General features: G+C 37.4%; 1 protein-coding gene across 1 annotated transcript in view; it reads left to right on the top strand.

Moving 5' to 3' along the window:
• Positions 1-16,972, top strand: part of LOC137465341 (lysine-specific demethylase 4C-like) — a 117,836-nt gene that overhangs the window by 45,659 nt on the left and 55,205 nt on the right.

Here is a 16,972-nt window from a genome sequence, read left to right as displayed (position 1 = left end):
CTATTAATATTTTCACTCTATATTTTAATTTCTTTTTATTCCATTAATTATTTTTTACTTTTTGTAGCTGTATATTTAAATGTGGAAATGCAACTTGGAGTGCTTTAAAATTGACAGCTTGTCCTTCAAGTGGTAATCTTCTTGAATTTTTGTTCAGAATTAAAAAAAATGGTTTTCACATGTCCTTTTAAAAATAATGTAAAAGACATATGTAAAGAGTGTATATATATAACATAAAAATATTAGGTGACTTGAAAATTGTTAATTCATTAATTGTTAATTAATGTTTCCAACATTGTTGGAAACGACCTCCAAGATCATAAAGTCCAGCCTTTGACTGAATAACACAAAACCCATTGGGCACACCTCATCTCAATCTGCCCTATCTGAATATTTCCAGGGATGGTGACATCATCCATCTTCCCTGGGGAGGCTGTTCCAAGCTTAACCACCCTTTCAGTAAAGAAATTTCTCCTGCTATTGAACCTAACCTCCTCTGGGACAGTTTAAAGGATATCATGTCTTGTCCTTCTGCTTTTTACTTGGCTACCACACCCTCATTTCAGGCAGTTGTAGAGAGTGATAAGGTTCCTCCTGAGCCTTCTTTTCCCAGCTCTCTCAGCCACTCCTCACAGGACTTGTACTCTAGCCCCTTCCCTAGATTTTCTGCACTTCGCTGGACATGTTTGAGCATCTCAATATCCTTCTTGGATCACAGGTTTCAAAGTGCAGCCTCACCAGTGCCAAATACAGGGGACAATTCCCTGCCCTGGTCCTGCTGGCCACTGTATTGCTGGTACAGGCCAGGATGCCACATGTTGGCTTTCTTGGCCACTTGGTCAGGTCATGGGCAGGACTCAGCACTTGGCCTTGTTGAACCTCACACCACTGGCTTTGGCCCATTGATCCAGCCTGTCCAGATCCCTTGGCAGAGCCTTCCTGCCCTCCAGCAGATCCAAATTCCCACCCACCTTGGTGTCATCTGCAAACTGACTGAGGGTGCATTTGATTCCCTTGGCCAGGTCATAAAGATTTTAAAGAGAACTGGCCCTGAGTTTTGGGGAACAACACTTGTGACTGGCCACCAACTGGATTTAAATTCATTCATTCATGCATTCATTCAATGTTGAAATATATTCTGTGGACTGTCCATGACTTAAACACTGTAAGACTAACAGAAGCCTTTTGGAAAAGGCTTGAATTAGTTTGGAGCCAGTGTATCTGAAATTATGTGACTTACAAACCTAGGTTTTTCTGCTGAATATGAAAAAATTATACTAATCAGTTATGAACAGTTGAGGAATTTTTAGATTTTCTTCTATTTTTCCTTCAGTGAATAGAATATTGCTTCTAGTCCTTAGTGCTTTTTCAGTTCTTGATGCCTTCAATATAAAATAACTTTGAACCACTTGTATTGTATACAGCTGTATGTAAGCCTATAGTGTTTTGCAAATATATAAAAGTTTAGAAATAGAGTACTTGTTTTCCTTAACACTGTTTTTTAAAGAAAAAGAATTTGTATATTTGTGTGGAATGAGTGTTGTGAAGAAGGAACTTGGCTGAATACAGTAGAAATGAGAGGCAGAGTACTTTATAACAGTAATAAATGTAGTAGTGCTGCAGGTAGAAGACCACCTTTCTATGAGGGAAGGAAGCACCAGAATCCTGGTTGGCTCATTATACCTTATTATTCCAAGATTTAATTTCTGGCACTAAATTTATAATGAAATAGTTAGATTTCTATTAATTTAAGGGAAGTAGGCAGTTCGACCATTTTGAAAGGCTCTGTAATGATGTAATGCAAACAGACCAATAAAATGTTGTTTCTTGGATAAAGGAGCAGAAAAAAAAATCTGCCCTAAAATCACCAGCAGGCTTTCTGCTTTTAAATTTTGATTTTGTTGCAATTAAATTACTGCATCTGATGATTTTACTCTGCTCTGTTTCAGAGTAAATACCGTAGCTAAACTGTTTCCTGAATGACACGATATGATATGATAAGGTTATTTCTCTAATCCACTGTATATCAGATATACATATTGTGTATCTGATTGTAACATATTTCTCTTGTTACCTGAAACATGGGGTTACTACTTCTCTAAAGAGTTTGCTGCCAATAGCCTTCTGTGTATATTCTAGCCTTGTGTATATTTGCCATATTATTCTCAATTCAAACATGACCTTTAAGTTAGTCTTCACTTCCTGACTGTTGATGCTATAGAATAACAAGCTCTCATAGCCACTGGCATTGTATATTTTTCCTCAGGGGAATCCCAGGGATTATATGCAAATTTATTCTTTCTCTAGGAATTCCTGCCTCTTCTTTCCTCCAGTCAACCCCACTGCATCCATACCTTTCATTCCTTTCCATTACCATTTCCAATCCAACTACCTGAAAGTAGGTGGTTGATACCATCTGTCTAGCTGTTAATTTCTATAAAAGCATAGTGAGTTTTTCACTGCTGGGAATATGTGAGCAATTGATGCAGGTCAGTTTTGCCCTTTGAAATTGTAGGGACTGTCAGTGCTGCTCTTCAGCAGCCAATTCCAGCTTCACAGCTATCCTATTTGATAGATTAAGAACACCCTTCTTCATCACTCAAGCCAGAGAGTTACCAGAGCAAAAGCAAGTGTTGTACATAATTCCTTTATATTCAGCTTTCATAAGCAGTAATTTAATAATTTGAAATAATTAAAAAAAAAATCTGAATCTATTTTTATAATCCATTTTGTGATAAAGCATGAGGTATGTAATAAATAAATGTGGGCCTCTGTACTGTGCCAGCTCTCCTTTACAAAATTTAGGATGTGTTTTGTTGATTTTTTTTTATATGAGCAAAACACAGTGGAAAAAATTATAAAGGAATAGATTAAGTACTAGCATGCAGCCATACCAAAATTAGACATTATACTGTAGGAGCAAATGGTTCTAGTTGTTTGAAATGTTTTCTATCCCTGTCCTCCCTGTTCCTCCTCCGTGAAGTAGTAAGAAGCCCAAATAAGCAGAATAACTACTATTTTCAGAGATCTGTAGGGGACAACCTGACATTTTCTTTAATATAGCATTGCGGCTTTGGTTTTTCTCTGCCCCAGTCCCAGGCAGCTGGGGCACCCGGCTAATGGCGCTGCCTTTCAGTGAGACTGGGGCTGCCACGTGTGCAGAGCTCTAGGGCTGAGCCTTTGCGTGGGTTTACCGCCTTCATAGCCACACGCTGAGAGGAGATGAAGGGAGAGAGAAGGCACACCTTGCCCCATGTGGCTGAGAACTGTTTATTTCCTGTGTGGCTGCCGCGGTGGTCGCAGCAGCTGTTCCCAGGTTGCGTGCGCGGGCAAAATGGCCACTTGGACAAAGGGAATATGGAGTTAAATAAGGGGCAGGCAGACAGGGGTGGAAAACCCCCTTGCCCATTAGGGACAGGGAACAGGGGAGTGACATAGAATGTAACAACCTATGGGAACACAACAGAGGTGGGTACAGGGTTCTGGGACAAATGGGAATGCAGAGCTGGGGTGACTGACACAGAACTTTCTGTGAGGAAGAGGGGAGTGGCGATAAGATTGACAGGTGAAGGCTCCTGCAGCAGACAGCTTGGAGCGAACAATTTTGAGAGCAAAATAGGGGTACAGAGAATCAACCTAACTAACATTTATTAAGATTCCTAACTGAACCAACCTGGCATACAACATAGCATCTACAAAGGAACAGCAAAGGAAGTAATAAGCCAATATTTAAATTTTTTATAAATTAAGAAACATCTGTGTAAACATGAACATACTGGTAGGCTTTTTTTATTGCTTAGCTAGTAGACTAGTGATTGCAGTTAAATAGTTTCAATTCACTAGAGATTTTGGGTTGAAATCAGTATGTTTACTGTCAGTCTTGCCACTATTAAATATTCAAGATATACAAATTTCTTCCAGAGTAAAACTTAGCATTTGTATCATATTAATAGTAGTTTATAGCTTTAAAATTGTTTTATTCAACTGTTTCACGTTTGCAAATTACTGGGTTCTTATAGCATGCCAATGTCTTCATATTTCTCTAGCTTTTTCAGTAGGATATGTGTCATGTACTATCACTGCTGAAAACTTAAATGACAGTGAAATTTTCATTAAACATTAAATATTTTGAAATTTTTTCCTGAATGCAAGTAGACAAAATAAATAGAATATTTGGCTGCTTTTTTTTTTTTTTTTTCCATAGGGGAAGAAAAGAATGTGATACACTCATGTGAAATCACTTCTATTTTAGGGGTATAAACCCATGCATGGTATTGTTGGACTTTAGCTGACTTTTCATGTGAAAACAAAAGACCTCCTATGCAACCTCAGTGCTGCATGCCACGAAGATGCTATAACATGTAGTTTCTCCATGTCATGTCTGTGATTATTCATTTTCTCTTTTTTTTTCCCAAATATATTTGAATGGAGAAATGAGATTGTCCTGGTGTCCTTTTGTCAGAGAGTCAGGCTTTCTTTCTTCATTTTATGATGTTCACATCCATCAGACACTTTGAGGTCAAATAGCCACATGGAATGACAATTTGTAATTAGCAAGCTAGGAAATAAATGAGTTGAATATGGACATTTAAGTACGGGTTCTAAAACAAAATGGATGAAGGGATATACCTTACCATATCACACATTATAAAACAATATTTTGCATAAATTACAGTATGCTAGCTGTTTTGTGGACACGTAGTTCAGCTGTTTTTCTCTTCCAGTGGTCTCCAAGTTTAACAGCAGACATGAGCTAGTGTGAAAACAGGAAATACAAATACTAACTTAAGTACTTCCAATCACAGTGAAAATATTAGGAGCAGATAAGAGAGGCAAAGTTGTTGAGAAGTGATGGGATGCAGGGGCACCACTTGAAATTTGTGTAAATGTAAAGGCAGAGTTTTGCTAATGACAAGTTGGAGGAAGTACGCAATTTGTAGAATTCATGCTGTGAATGAGTATGGTGTCAACTTCCATCCCAATGCTGTTAAACACCATCAAACAGTTTACCCAAAGCAGACAAAGCTTAGGCATCCAGCTGAGTTTAGTTTTATTTAATTTATTTTTGCCTTGGTCTATTTATCTGTAGTCTCCAAAAGGAGCTTGGTGTGCACTTATGCTTTTAAAAATGCCATTTTTCCTTGACTATTTATATGTATGGGGCTTTGGGTCATAGGGAACAAACTGGATTTCTTTGTGTGTCAAAGTCAATGATAAAATTCAGTTTTACTTTAGGAAGGGAAAAGCTTTTCCCCAAGTACCTAGATAGTCTATGTTTTCAAAAGAGTGTTAATTACTCAGCTTTAATTATAAATATGAATTATAGCTGCATAAAAAAATCTCTGGAGATGAAAATTCAGACTGACCTCTCAAATATCAAATCAGCCTTTGAAAGAATGTGCTCTCTTGTCTGTTTTTCTATTTTTATAAAACATGGGACTTAAAACTAGAATTAAATAAAAGCCCTTGTGTTAGTATATGGCCAAGGAATTCAAGCCGACAGGAATATTGAGCCTAGTGCCATTCAGCCTTGCCAGGCATGTGACTTATAATGAATCTAGACCTTGTAAATGAGAATGTTTAAACATTTTCTCAATTACAACAGAAATGCTTAAATAGAATCATTAGCATCCCTTCCTAGACCTATGTATTTTGAGATGTCAGCTCTAAATTCATTATTTCAATAGAATATATATCAACTTCATAATGAAATACCCTTCTCCTTTAGGTATTTTTTGTGTTCTAAAATGCTGGCGTGTTGGATTGACTTTGTCTTTATAGGCAGTTGCTGCAATGCTGTACTGAAACATGCATGTGCAATGCCTTTGTTTCTCTGTCTTTAGAGTTTTCTATTATTTTTATGTTTGAAATACTATTTCTCCAACAAAATAGAGGTAGAAAATGAGTTTTGGAATAGCTGAAGTTGCCCTGAAGCTTTTGATGACCTCAGATTTGTATTTGACAAGTGAACCAAGTATAAGCACAAGTGTACTCTGGCTGAAGAACATTACTTTGAAAAGAAATCTAGTGTGATGATGACTGATCTACAAGCCTTTCAGAATCTGGCTGAAGCCATAAAGTTTTTTTAGAAGACTGTACACTTTAAAATTTGCACCTGAAGGCAAATAATAGTGAGCTTGAAAGCCGAAGATTATAGTATTGAAAGGTTCATCAATTCTAAAAATATAGAGGGTTCCCAGTGGTATGGCACTGAAGAATGGATTGAAAGCAAAAAATTGTAGGAGCTTTTAAAAGAATGGGCACATATTCTCCTACGTGTCATTCTGTTTTAATGATTAAAAAGGATTAAAGACATTTGAGGACAGTGCTCATCTAATCTGTTCTAATTTGTACTGAAATTCATTTGTTAAACTACAGTGAGCTAGTAGAGCTATTGCAGCTGTGTTTGTGGAAAAGTAGAGAAGCACTTGCAATGATGTATACCAGTGTTGCTATGCATTTCTGGTAATACAAAGAAGTATTGATTACTTCTCAGTGTTTCCAAAAATATTGCTGGAAGGGCCATTGAGTAGAATCATTATGCCGTAGATGTAATTACGTATTAACTAGATCATTGCACACATTCACAGGCAATGGGACTAAAACAGACAGAAATCTTGAGCAAGATTTTAAAATATTTCCAAATTGTTTTACAACAGTTTATGAAATAGCTTTTAGTAATATACTTGACTTTAAAAAGTGTTAAATTAAAATTAATGCAATAGTTGCTTACTGCAATATATAATTTATTAAAAATGTAGTGACTCTTTGCTATCATGCACAAAATAGAATTTACTATATATGATTAGACACAGTGTTATAGGATTTTTAATAACAATATTAAAATAATGTAGTTTGCTGGCTGTATAGTACTTACTGTCAGAGTAATGTGCAGATCCTATTGCAAACTGTCAACTTTATATCTTGCAGTGGTACAGTACTATCAAGTCTTATGAAAGATACGGCAAATGTTAGAAATGCATTACTATAAATAATGTCTGAAGACATGAACAGAAAGAGACATAAACATGTCTACTGTTATAAGTGTAGTAACTGTCAAGGATTAAATGTGTCCAGTGGATGCAGAAATTAGAAATACAGAGAAAGAAAACTGGCACCAGGTTTGCATTCAAAGATGCAAGAAGAATTTAAGAAAAGAATAAGAAAAGAAAAGAATTTACAGGCACCAGAATCCAGGAAAATTTATCTCTGATTATTACATGCACAAGTTACGTGCATGGTTTTTGTTTGTATAGTGATTGAATACATATCATGATTTTAAATGTAAATTAAAACTGAAAAATTCTTCCATAATTTTGTATCACATCTCTGTTCAGGCTAGGGACAATTCCAAATATCAATACAGGCTCATGGATGAATACCTTGACAGCAGCCCTGCGGAGAATGACTTGGGTGTAAGTACAGGGGATAAAGCTGGACACAAGCTGTCAATGTGCACTTAAAACCCCAAAAGCCAACAAGCCAAGTGCATCCTAGGCTGAATGAAACACAGCATGGACAGCAGGTCAAGAGAGGGGCCTTTGTCCCTCTACTGTGCTTTTTTGAGAGTACTCCCAGCTGGAATAGTTCATCCAATTCTAGGGTTTCCCCTCACAAGAAAAAATAATGAACCTGTTAAAATGGGTCCAAGACAAATATGATCAAAGGGCTGGAGCACCTCTGCTATGAAGACAGGCTGAGAAGGCTGAAGCTTTTCAGCCTGGAGAAGAGAAAGCTCTGGTGAAATCTTACTGAGGCCTTTTAATATTTAAAAGGAACTTCTAAGAAAGACAGGGAAAGATTTTTTTTTTTACCAGGACCTGCAATGACAAGAGTACCAGCAAGTGTTTTATACTGAAAGAAGGTAGATGTAGATGAGATACAAGGAAGACCTTTTTTCTTACACTAAAATTTATACCACTTTATATAATGGTATAATGCTGGAGCAGGCTGCCCACAGAACCTGTGGGTGCCTCATCATTGGAGGTGTTCAAGATCAGGTTGTATGGGGCTTTGAGCAACCTGGTCAAGTGGCTGTGGAGCTGCAACTAGATGATCTTTAAAGATTCCCTCCAACTCAAACTGTTTAAAGATTCTGGAGGACATGAAACAGTGGGGACTTCCAAGGAATAAAACAGTAATGTGGTGATCACTGTTGGGTTTTTAAAAATTGTATATGGTCAGTAGCATAGCAAAATTTATTCAAAACTGCTTTAGACTTAATATAATAAAAAAGTAAATTTCTAAAAGATTGAATAATACAAATTTATGGTGTCATAAACCCAACTGGCAATAATTCCAATGATGCTCCAGTTAAATTCACCTTACCCTAGATACAAAGGTGATGCAAGATTATGGAAAAATATTTTCTGTTATAAATATACATTTAAAAAATGGTGTAATATTCCCTTACCTCCAGTCACTGGGCACTTTCTGTGATTGCCATGACTTTTCAGATATGATGGAGAGTGGCTTGGCAACTACATCAGCCAATTTCATTAGGACACTGGGATGCATCTCACTGGCTCCTATGGACTTGCTCTGGTCCCCCTGGTGGTCTTGAACATGATCTGCTGGTTCACTGGGAATGACTTCAGTTTCCCAGTTCCTGTCTTGAGTTTCAGGGATTACAGAGATGTGGGAAGATTACTAATGAACACTGAGGCAAACAAAATTATCGAGTACCTCACATTTTCTTTAATCTTCCTCTTCTGACCAACATGCCTATAAGAAGCCATTTTTACTATTCTTTGTATCCCTTGCCAAATTCAGCTCCAACTATACCTCAGATTTCCTAATCCTGTCCCTCCACAACCAGACAGCACTTGTCTTTTCTTCCCAGGATACCTGTCCCTGATTCCATGTCCAGTGCTTTTCCTTCTTGTATTTCACTTTGTCCAGGAGGTCTTTACTGAGCCATGCTGGTCTCCTGCCTTCCCTGCCTGAATGCCCACTGGTGGAAATGGAGAGATCTCAGGCTCTAAGAAAGATGTCCTTAAAGATCTGACTGTCCTATTCTGCTCCTTTTTCCCTGAGTGCAGTGTTCCAGAGGGTCCCATCCACTAATTCCTAAAATAACTAAAAGTTCAGGCTTCTAAAATTCAGAGTAGTGACTTTAACCTTTCTTTGGCCCATAATCCCTGAGATCATGAATTCCACTAGGGCATGACCACTTCAGCCCAGGCTGCCACTGATCCTGACCTCTCCAGTTAGGTAATCTGTGTTGATAAGCCACAGGTGCAGTAGCAGGTGCACTTCTCTGTCATCTGGGGTAAGAAATTATCCTTGATGCTGTCCAGGAGTCTCCTGGACCTCTTACATCTTGCTGAGCTGCTTTTCCAGCAGATGTCAGAGACTGTCCTGACAAGTCCCAGCAGCTGGATCAGAGCCTACCAGAGTGATGCTTCCTGCAGGTGAAGTAAGAAGGTTTTGTCAACAGGGTCCTATCATTTGGGTGGTAGGTAATAAACACAAACCATGAGATTCTATTTATTGGCTTGGCTTCTGATTTTTAACCACAAGCTCTTGACCTGTTAATTGCTGTTTTTCAAAGATGGGTTTGTGCAATCAAGTCCATGGAGTGGGCAAATTGCCTGTCCCTCCCCCTTTCCTTGCCTGTCCCTTCTGAACAGTTTGTAGCTGTCAATTGGAATGCACCAATCACTTGGTGATTTGCCCCACCAAGTTTCAGCATTTGTGATTAGATCATAGCTTTCCATTTGCACTGTCACTTCTAGCTTCTTCTGCTTGTTACTTATGCTGCATGCCATTTCACAGATTTGATGTATTTTAAGGACAGAATGATGAGTAATTGATAAATTAATTACTTGGACATAATTGGAAATAGTTTAAAACTCAGTTCAGTGAGAATTTTCAACTTTCAGCAGTTAAATTTGGATCTTTCGTACTTTAAACTAATTTTTCTTGTTTCTTTCACTTAAAAGTTCTCTGCCACAAGGTATTTGCATGCAGTTTCTTGGAACATTACTGTGAGACCTGTTCCCCGAAGGGAAAAAGGTCCAGTTCAGGTTATAAGCTTGAGAACTTGTCTTCATGAACAGATACTGGTTTTCCTTTTAGGAAGCTGACTGCTATTTGAAGTAATATTTGTGAGGATCTGCTGAAGAAAGTAGTAAGTTGATTTGCACAGCAAATTCTGGGGATTTAAAGTAACTCAAGTTAATGTTCATTTTAAAGAGAAAAAAATGATAGCTGAGCTGCTGCCTGGGGTTACTTTTTTTTCCATTAGCTGAAGTAGCTCTCTGTAAGCTTTCTATATATGCAATTTCCAAGAGAAAGGATAAGTTATCAGTTTTAGATAAAGTTTTATTGATGGAAAAATGGCACAGTCTTTTAGAGACTAGTGATTTGTCCTGCCTTTTTTTACTGTGCAGCTTTTTAAACATTTAATTTATTTCATGCTACTGTTTTGTTTGGGAACCCTCTGTTACCAGGAGAAAGTATGGTCTCTTAGACAGCTGCCACAGCTTGCACTAGGAGTCGAATCTCTTAAATGCCCCAAATGACAGACTACACCATTTTGTTTCTGGAGAAGTAGCTTATTTTCCCTGTACATGTAGTGATGTGAGATCATTTGCTAGGCACATCCAATATGTTTAACTGTGTGGTCTTCAGGAATGGCTGTGTGTTGTTTTCATTACCAGCAAGCATTACATCTGTCTTGTCAGTTCTGAGCTTAAGCAGCTTACTTATTCCTTGCACCTTATCACGGCAGAGCACTTGGCAAGCTGAGAGACTATAATGTCCAAGTCTGACAAGTATAAATCTTAAAGCAATGTCAACATCATAAGGATGGAACTGCAGCCTACATCATCTTCCAATTTGTCCAGTAGCCTATATTTTATAGAGTGATGCTATGACAGAAAATTCTCTTGGTGGAAAGTCAGTGTTACTGACTGCTTTTTCAGCAGAGAAGGAAGGGACTGTGTCAGAAAGTTTAATAACAAAATCATACATAGATTGTCATGGAACTCATAAAATGAGTAATGAATATGTTAACTTCATAGATCAGAAAATTTAATTTTATGAAACTTGGCAGATACAAGGACATATGAACACAAGTGGTGCTGCAGAAAATATCCCGTGTTTGAAAAATTATATATTCCTCTGCTTTTTTCACATCAGAGCAATAGTAGGAGATGTTCTTGAGCAAGTTTACATCAGCTTGACTGTAAATAAAGAAGCCATTGCAAATACAAACTTTTTTTTAAAGACCTTCTTATCCTGAGGAAGAGATAATATATAAGAACCTTAGTCTTTAGCCTGGTGTCTCATGTTTGTCATCCCCTTAATAGGAAGGTAGCCATCTATGTTATCTGTAGATGTTAAGGCAACATATTCTCCATAGAAGTGATGGCTGGAGAAAGAGAGCAGAACATGCAGCAGAAAAATTCATGTTACTTGATACTGTATGATAGTAGCTGGCCATCTGGTCTATAGCTTTTTGGTTTCCTTCTGCAGTATTAAAAGTGAATTCCTTGATGATAGAGGAATTGCAGTCTTGCAGTAGGGCAGCATTTATGATTTTGGAGAAATTCCAGATCACTGACTAAGAAGGCTTGACTTACATCACAGATGTCCTTTTGGTTGTGAGCCTTTTGCTTTTTGACCATCATGGAAGAGTATTTCTGTCCTTGAGAGAGATGTTTGCTTTTTATAACTGATACCTGCTGGCTGGGTAATTTTGCTGCTGTAACACAGTTTGCAGTGCAGGCTCAGCATATTCAGAACTGCTTATAATGCCTGGGCACTTTCCAGTTCATCATAGTTTCAAGATACCCCATCTATGTGAAAAATACTGTGGTCACTATAAAAGCTGCCTTTGAGATAACTGTCATGTCTCTTTTTCCCTTAAGAGTTTTCTGTTTGCAGTAATCCCATCTAGTTCTTTAACTAGTCATGGTAAAAAATTATCTCATTATAGCAAGTAGAAATCGGATAGCTTTTAAATAGAAATTGAGAATTTGCAGCTCTCTCCTGGATATTGATTTGTTAGGTAAGTGGAAAATGTAGGATATGAAGGTTTGCTGAATGTGTCTGCCATTCCTTTTAGAATCACAGAATTATTTAGGTTAAAAAAGACCTCTGAGATAATCGAGTCCAACCCTTGACCCAACACCACCTTGTCAACCAGACCATGGCACTGAGTGCCACATCCAGTCTTTCCTTAAACACTCCAGGGATTGTAACTCCACCAGTTCCCTGGTTTGTACATTCCAATGTTTAACAATCATTCAACTATTACTGTGAATGAATTTATCTTTTTCAACCTGAACCTCCCCTGGAGCACCTAGAGGATGTGTCATCTTGTGCTGTTGCTAGTTACATGGGAGAAAAGACTGACCCTTACTTGATTATGACCATCTTTCAGGAAGTTGTAGAGAGAGATAAGATCTCCCCTGAGTCTCCTATTCTCTAATCTCAGCTCTCTCAGCCACTCTCCCAGCCACATAAGACTTACTTTTCAGATACTTCACCAGCTTTGTTCTGGACTTGCTCTAGCTTCTCAATGTCTTTAATGAAGTGATATCTTTCTTAATACAGGAAACTACAATTTCGTTTTTTGAGTGCTGTCTTTCAGTTTGTTTGGGTGATTTCCTTGTTTATACAGCTGAGTAATTGTGACTAGCATACAAGCAGGTTTCAGAGGAGTACTTGCTGACCAAATATTTATATAATTCAAAACTTTGTGCTGTCCTAGACAGCTTTTTGTAAATTACAAACATTTGTTCCAGTATTTCCAGATATATGTGACTCAGCCCTTTTTTATCATGATTTTCAAAATAAGTGGAACAAAATGACAGCATAAAGATTACAAGAGCAGGTAAGCAAGATAGACATAAGGGAGACATACCAGATGTTCATCCCTTGCTATCAGATTACTTAAAAAGAGGAATATTAAGATCAAAATCCTTGTCAACCTGAGCATGATGAAATGGTTAGTGAGCAGTCAGTGGGATGGGATCATGGATGAGACTTGGTAGACTTTCAGTATACCTGATCTGGATGAAAGGAGAGTTGATGTTGTAAACTAATTTTCTTCTTGTTTTAGATCAGAAGGCAGGGATTGACCTATCACTGAATACAGAACCTTGAACTGTAGAGCACTTTGTAAGGAAAGCAGCCAATGGCTAAATATTTTTGACCCTAGTGACTATTGTTTGAGAGAAAAGAGAAGACTTCAAAGTGCAAATGAACATTGCATCTAAGGTAAAGGAAGAAGATGCGTAACATAAATATATTGAGAGGAATGAATAGAGTCCATATAGTTAATTTGGGATGGCCAGATCCATAATTTTTGAATGGTTTAGTTTCTAAATTTTTGTTTTCTTCTGTGCAGGGGAATCTGAGCATAAAATAGCTGTACTAGAAATGTTTTTGTTTTTAAATAATCATCACAACATTTCCAAGTATTACTCAGTTTTTTTAATAGAACTAAATATGTGTTAATGAATATCATCTTCGTATGTGCACTAAATTGGATTTTCCATTGTCACTATGAGAATAATAGTAGATTTGGTAAAATGGGGATCTCATAGGTGATCTTCTTGGCTTGCTTATTTGTCTAGCTGTTCGAAATTAAGACTTACAGAGCACTGTGTACTGATCACACTGTAAAATCCTGCTTTGTTTTTTATCTTTCAATAACACTTTTCTTTATTTAATGCATGTGATCACCCATTTAACTTAATCTAGGTAGAGAAAACACAGTTTTTGGATCCTAAAGATTTTAGTATGCATCATATGGATGTCTATATGTTGATGACTGTCAACTGAAAAAAACATTAAAGAAACCACCCACTACTTTTGCTCTGCATTTTGTCACTGTGCTATTGCACAATGGTAACCCTCTGTGGTATATTACATACCCATTGCTTTGAAGATTTCATGGGCTGGTAAATATTTGGGTGTAAATATGGTAACCATTATATTCCAGATAGCTCAAAGATATTGCAAAGACCCTTTCATATCAGCAAAATGATTTTGTATTAATACTTGGCTTTTTGTATTGCCTTTTGTTGGCATGTAGATCTTTGATGTAGATCTCCATCAATCACAGAGCCTCTCAAGTAGTTCTGAAATGATGTGAAGGATACCTACATACTACTTTATCTTTCATCTGAGGGGTGAAAATTCTGAGTATGTTGTTGTAGTAATCCTTCTCTTCCTCTTCCCACCTTGTTTTCATCATCTCAATCTGGGCAACAAGTTTTGGTAGTACATGTTGTTCCTTGAGAGTGGAAAGTGGTTAAGATAGTAGGTGACTGAAACTCATGGGTGATTAAGCTGGTCACATAAAAAACTGTCTTCTGTGCTAATAGGTTTATTGTGAAAATTTTCACTATACACAGGCTTATGGATCTGAGCTTAGCTGACAGTGCTGACCCTTGGTCAAGGAAATACTTGTGGTTGAAAAAGCTTAAGGTTGTGCAGTTATTCTTTAGGAATGTGTTTAAGGAGTAAGGAATGACCATAACATACTGTTAGACATGTTTGAGAGCTTACCAGCATCTCACCTGATATTTTTTGATTAATGTTTTTACTTAAGATGGAAACATTTCTTAAGAGCCTGGGATTTTCTTTAGAGCTGTATAAAGGGTTTTATGTTATGAAAAAGCATAGTGCTTCAGGGAAGTGTAGGATTATTTTTAAAGGAAAGAGAAATATTTAGTTTAAATTCTTCACTTCTTTTACAGGCTTTTAAAAAGATTGGAACATTTAGCTTAATTTTGGTTTCTTTTATTTTTTGTGATTAGAAGGTCATGTCTTTCATTTAGAAATTATCAAAATTACAGTTGCCAGTAGGTGTCACAGCTGACAATTTTTTTTTTTCTTGAGTTTCTATGTCACTGATTTCTGTTTCATAGGAACTTCCTGATATTATTTAGATTTCTTAGTTATAGCTTCTCTTACAGATCTAAAATTTTCCTGCTTTCCTTAGGATTTGATTGGAAGGTCAGATTACTTCACTGCGTAAACCTGACATCCTTCAAAAGAAAAAAGAAGTGATGTTGCTAAATAGAGCAAAGTTTTATGGATCTGCATATTTAACTGTAAAGAAGAAATTCACAATGGTGATCAGAACAGTTTAATACAATGAAATTTTAAGAATGAGGGTTTGAAGAATAAATATGTTAATTAAAGTCTTTTCTATACTAACCACCAGTGTGAACATAAAAGTAAGTTAATATTTTTAAAATCAGAGTAGCAATATACAGTCTTTTCTGCTTTTATTACAGATGCTGGTGCTGTATTATAGGTGTAAACAGTAGGATTTATTTATTTTGTGGCAAGGTTATAAATCACTGAATTTTCTATACTGCAATTCCTTGGTAGATCTTTATTCTAAAATAATTAGGAAGGTGAATATATAATTCTCCACAATAGGTTACAGCTTATAATTTAGGGAAGGTTGGGAATACACCACTTAGAGCTTTTGGTGAATTATCTGACTTCTGTACTTAGTTTGTAATGAAATTGCTTCTTATCTAAACAGAAAGCTTCAGAATTTTCAAATACCTGCTAAATGGCAAATCTTAAGCAGTAAACTTGAAAGGGAAAAACTCTAGATAACCAAAGTGATAGTTTGTGGGTTTTGTTAAAAAGTCTTAGTATAGTGTTAGGTAAACCAGTTGCCAAGGCAAGCTTCTCCAGAGCTGACCAGGTCCTCAGTGGAGCAGGAGATTGTGGTACACGGCAGGGTTTTCTGAGTTAGGGGAGTACCAGAGCACAGACAGACACACACAGATCTGGTGGCTCTCGAGAGAGATGCTTACAAGGTCTGGGCATTGCCAGAGGAATTGTGGCCACCTCCATACATCTACAAAACAGCCTGGAGAGTGTGAGTTACCAGGGAATGGTGTAGCAGTTACTGCAGAGGGATGCACAGTAATGGTGTTGACACCTTACCAGTTCAAACAGTGAGTTGGTGATCATCATCCTTCTAGGAGGTGATCATCATCCTCCTAGCTCCTGGCAGAAGCTGTGTCTTCTGCACTGACCAGAACTGATGTGGCTACCCAGAGTAAGTTCCCAAGAAAACATGCAGCTGTTCAGATCACAGGGTGCAGAGCATGTGTTGCATTAAGAGAAAAGCAAATTCTTCCATTGTGTTAAATTTGGCAGAAAATAAAGTACCTTGCATTATAGCTGTTCTCTGACGTCAGAGAGATTGGGAGCTGCTAGGCTTAGATACTAAGTGATGGCCAATTAAACACTAAGCAACAGAAATTGAGAACCAAGTGACACTGTAAATCTGGTTGGGTTCAACAAACTACCATGATTATGGAATTACAAACAGTGTGATACACTGTATGCCTGGTTGTGACCAATGAACTCTCGTGGTAGGACTTAGAAGTGTGGTCATGTTCAGTAACTTGCATGGCCAGGTGCAAAATAGTGTTGTTTACTGAGCAGCAGAAATGCAGGCTCCTACTGGTTTGGCGGTGGTATATACACTGTCTATAGAAGAACACATGGATACCTAGAATATGAATAATAGAGCCAACAACAAATACAGTACATTTTGAGATGAATATATATTGCTAAAAGTATGATGATAAACACAAGCTTGCTTTCTGAATTTCCTGAAGAAGCACTTGGTAGAGCTGATTATTGGAGTCTTACCCAATAAGCATCCCTATGCGGGAGGAGATAGGTATAGCCTGTTGATCATCCCAGAATATGAAGGTGGAATCTCCTGTCATCCATTTCCATTTACACTACACTTAAAATGGGTTTTTCTGAGGGAGAGGAGAAGGTAAAATTACAGTTGTAATTTCATGTTTAGGTGGAGTTTGATGGATTTTAGGCATTAGCATATGTGAGGGTGTGAAAAGTAGAATGTGTTTTGGAGTTACAGAAAGACAGAAACACAGAGTGGGTCAGGTTGGAAGGGACCCAGTGCTCAAGCAGGGTCACCCTAGAGCACATTGAAGAGGATTGCTCCAGA

Source organism: Anomalospiza imberbis, chromosome Z (assembly GCF_031753505.1).
Source record: "Anomalospiza imberbis isolate Cuckoo-Finch-1a 21T00152 chromosome Z, ASM3175350v1, whole genome shotgun sequence".
Taxonomy (NCBI): domain Eukaryota; kingdom Metazoa; phylum Chordata; class Aves; order Passeriformes; family Viduidae; genus Anomalospiza; species Anomalospiza imberbis.
This window is presented reverse-complemented; position numbering and strand designations above follow the sequence as displayed.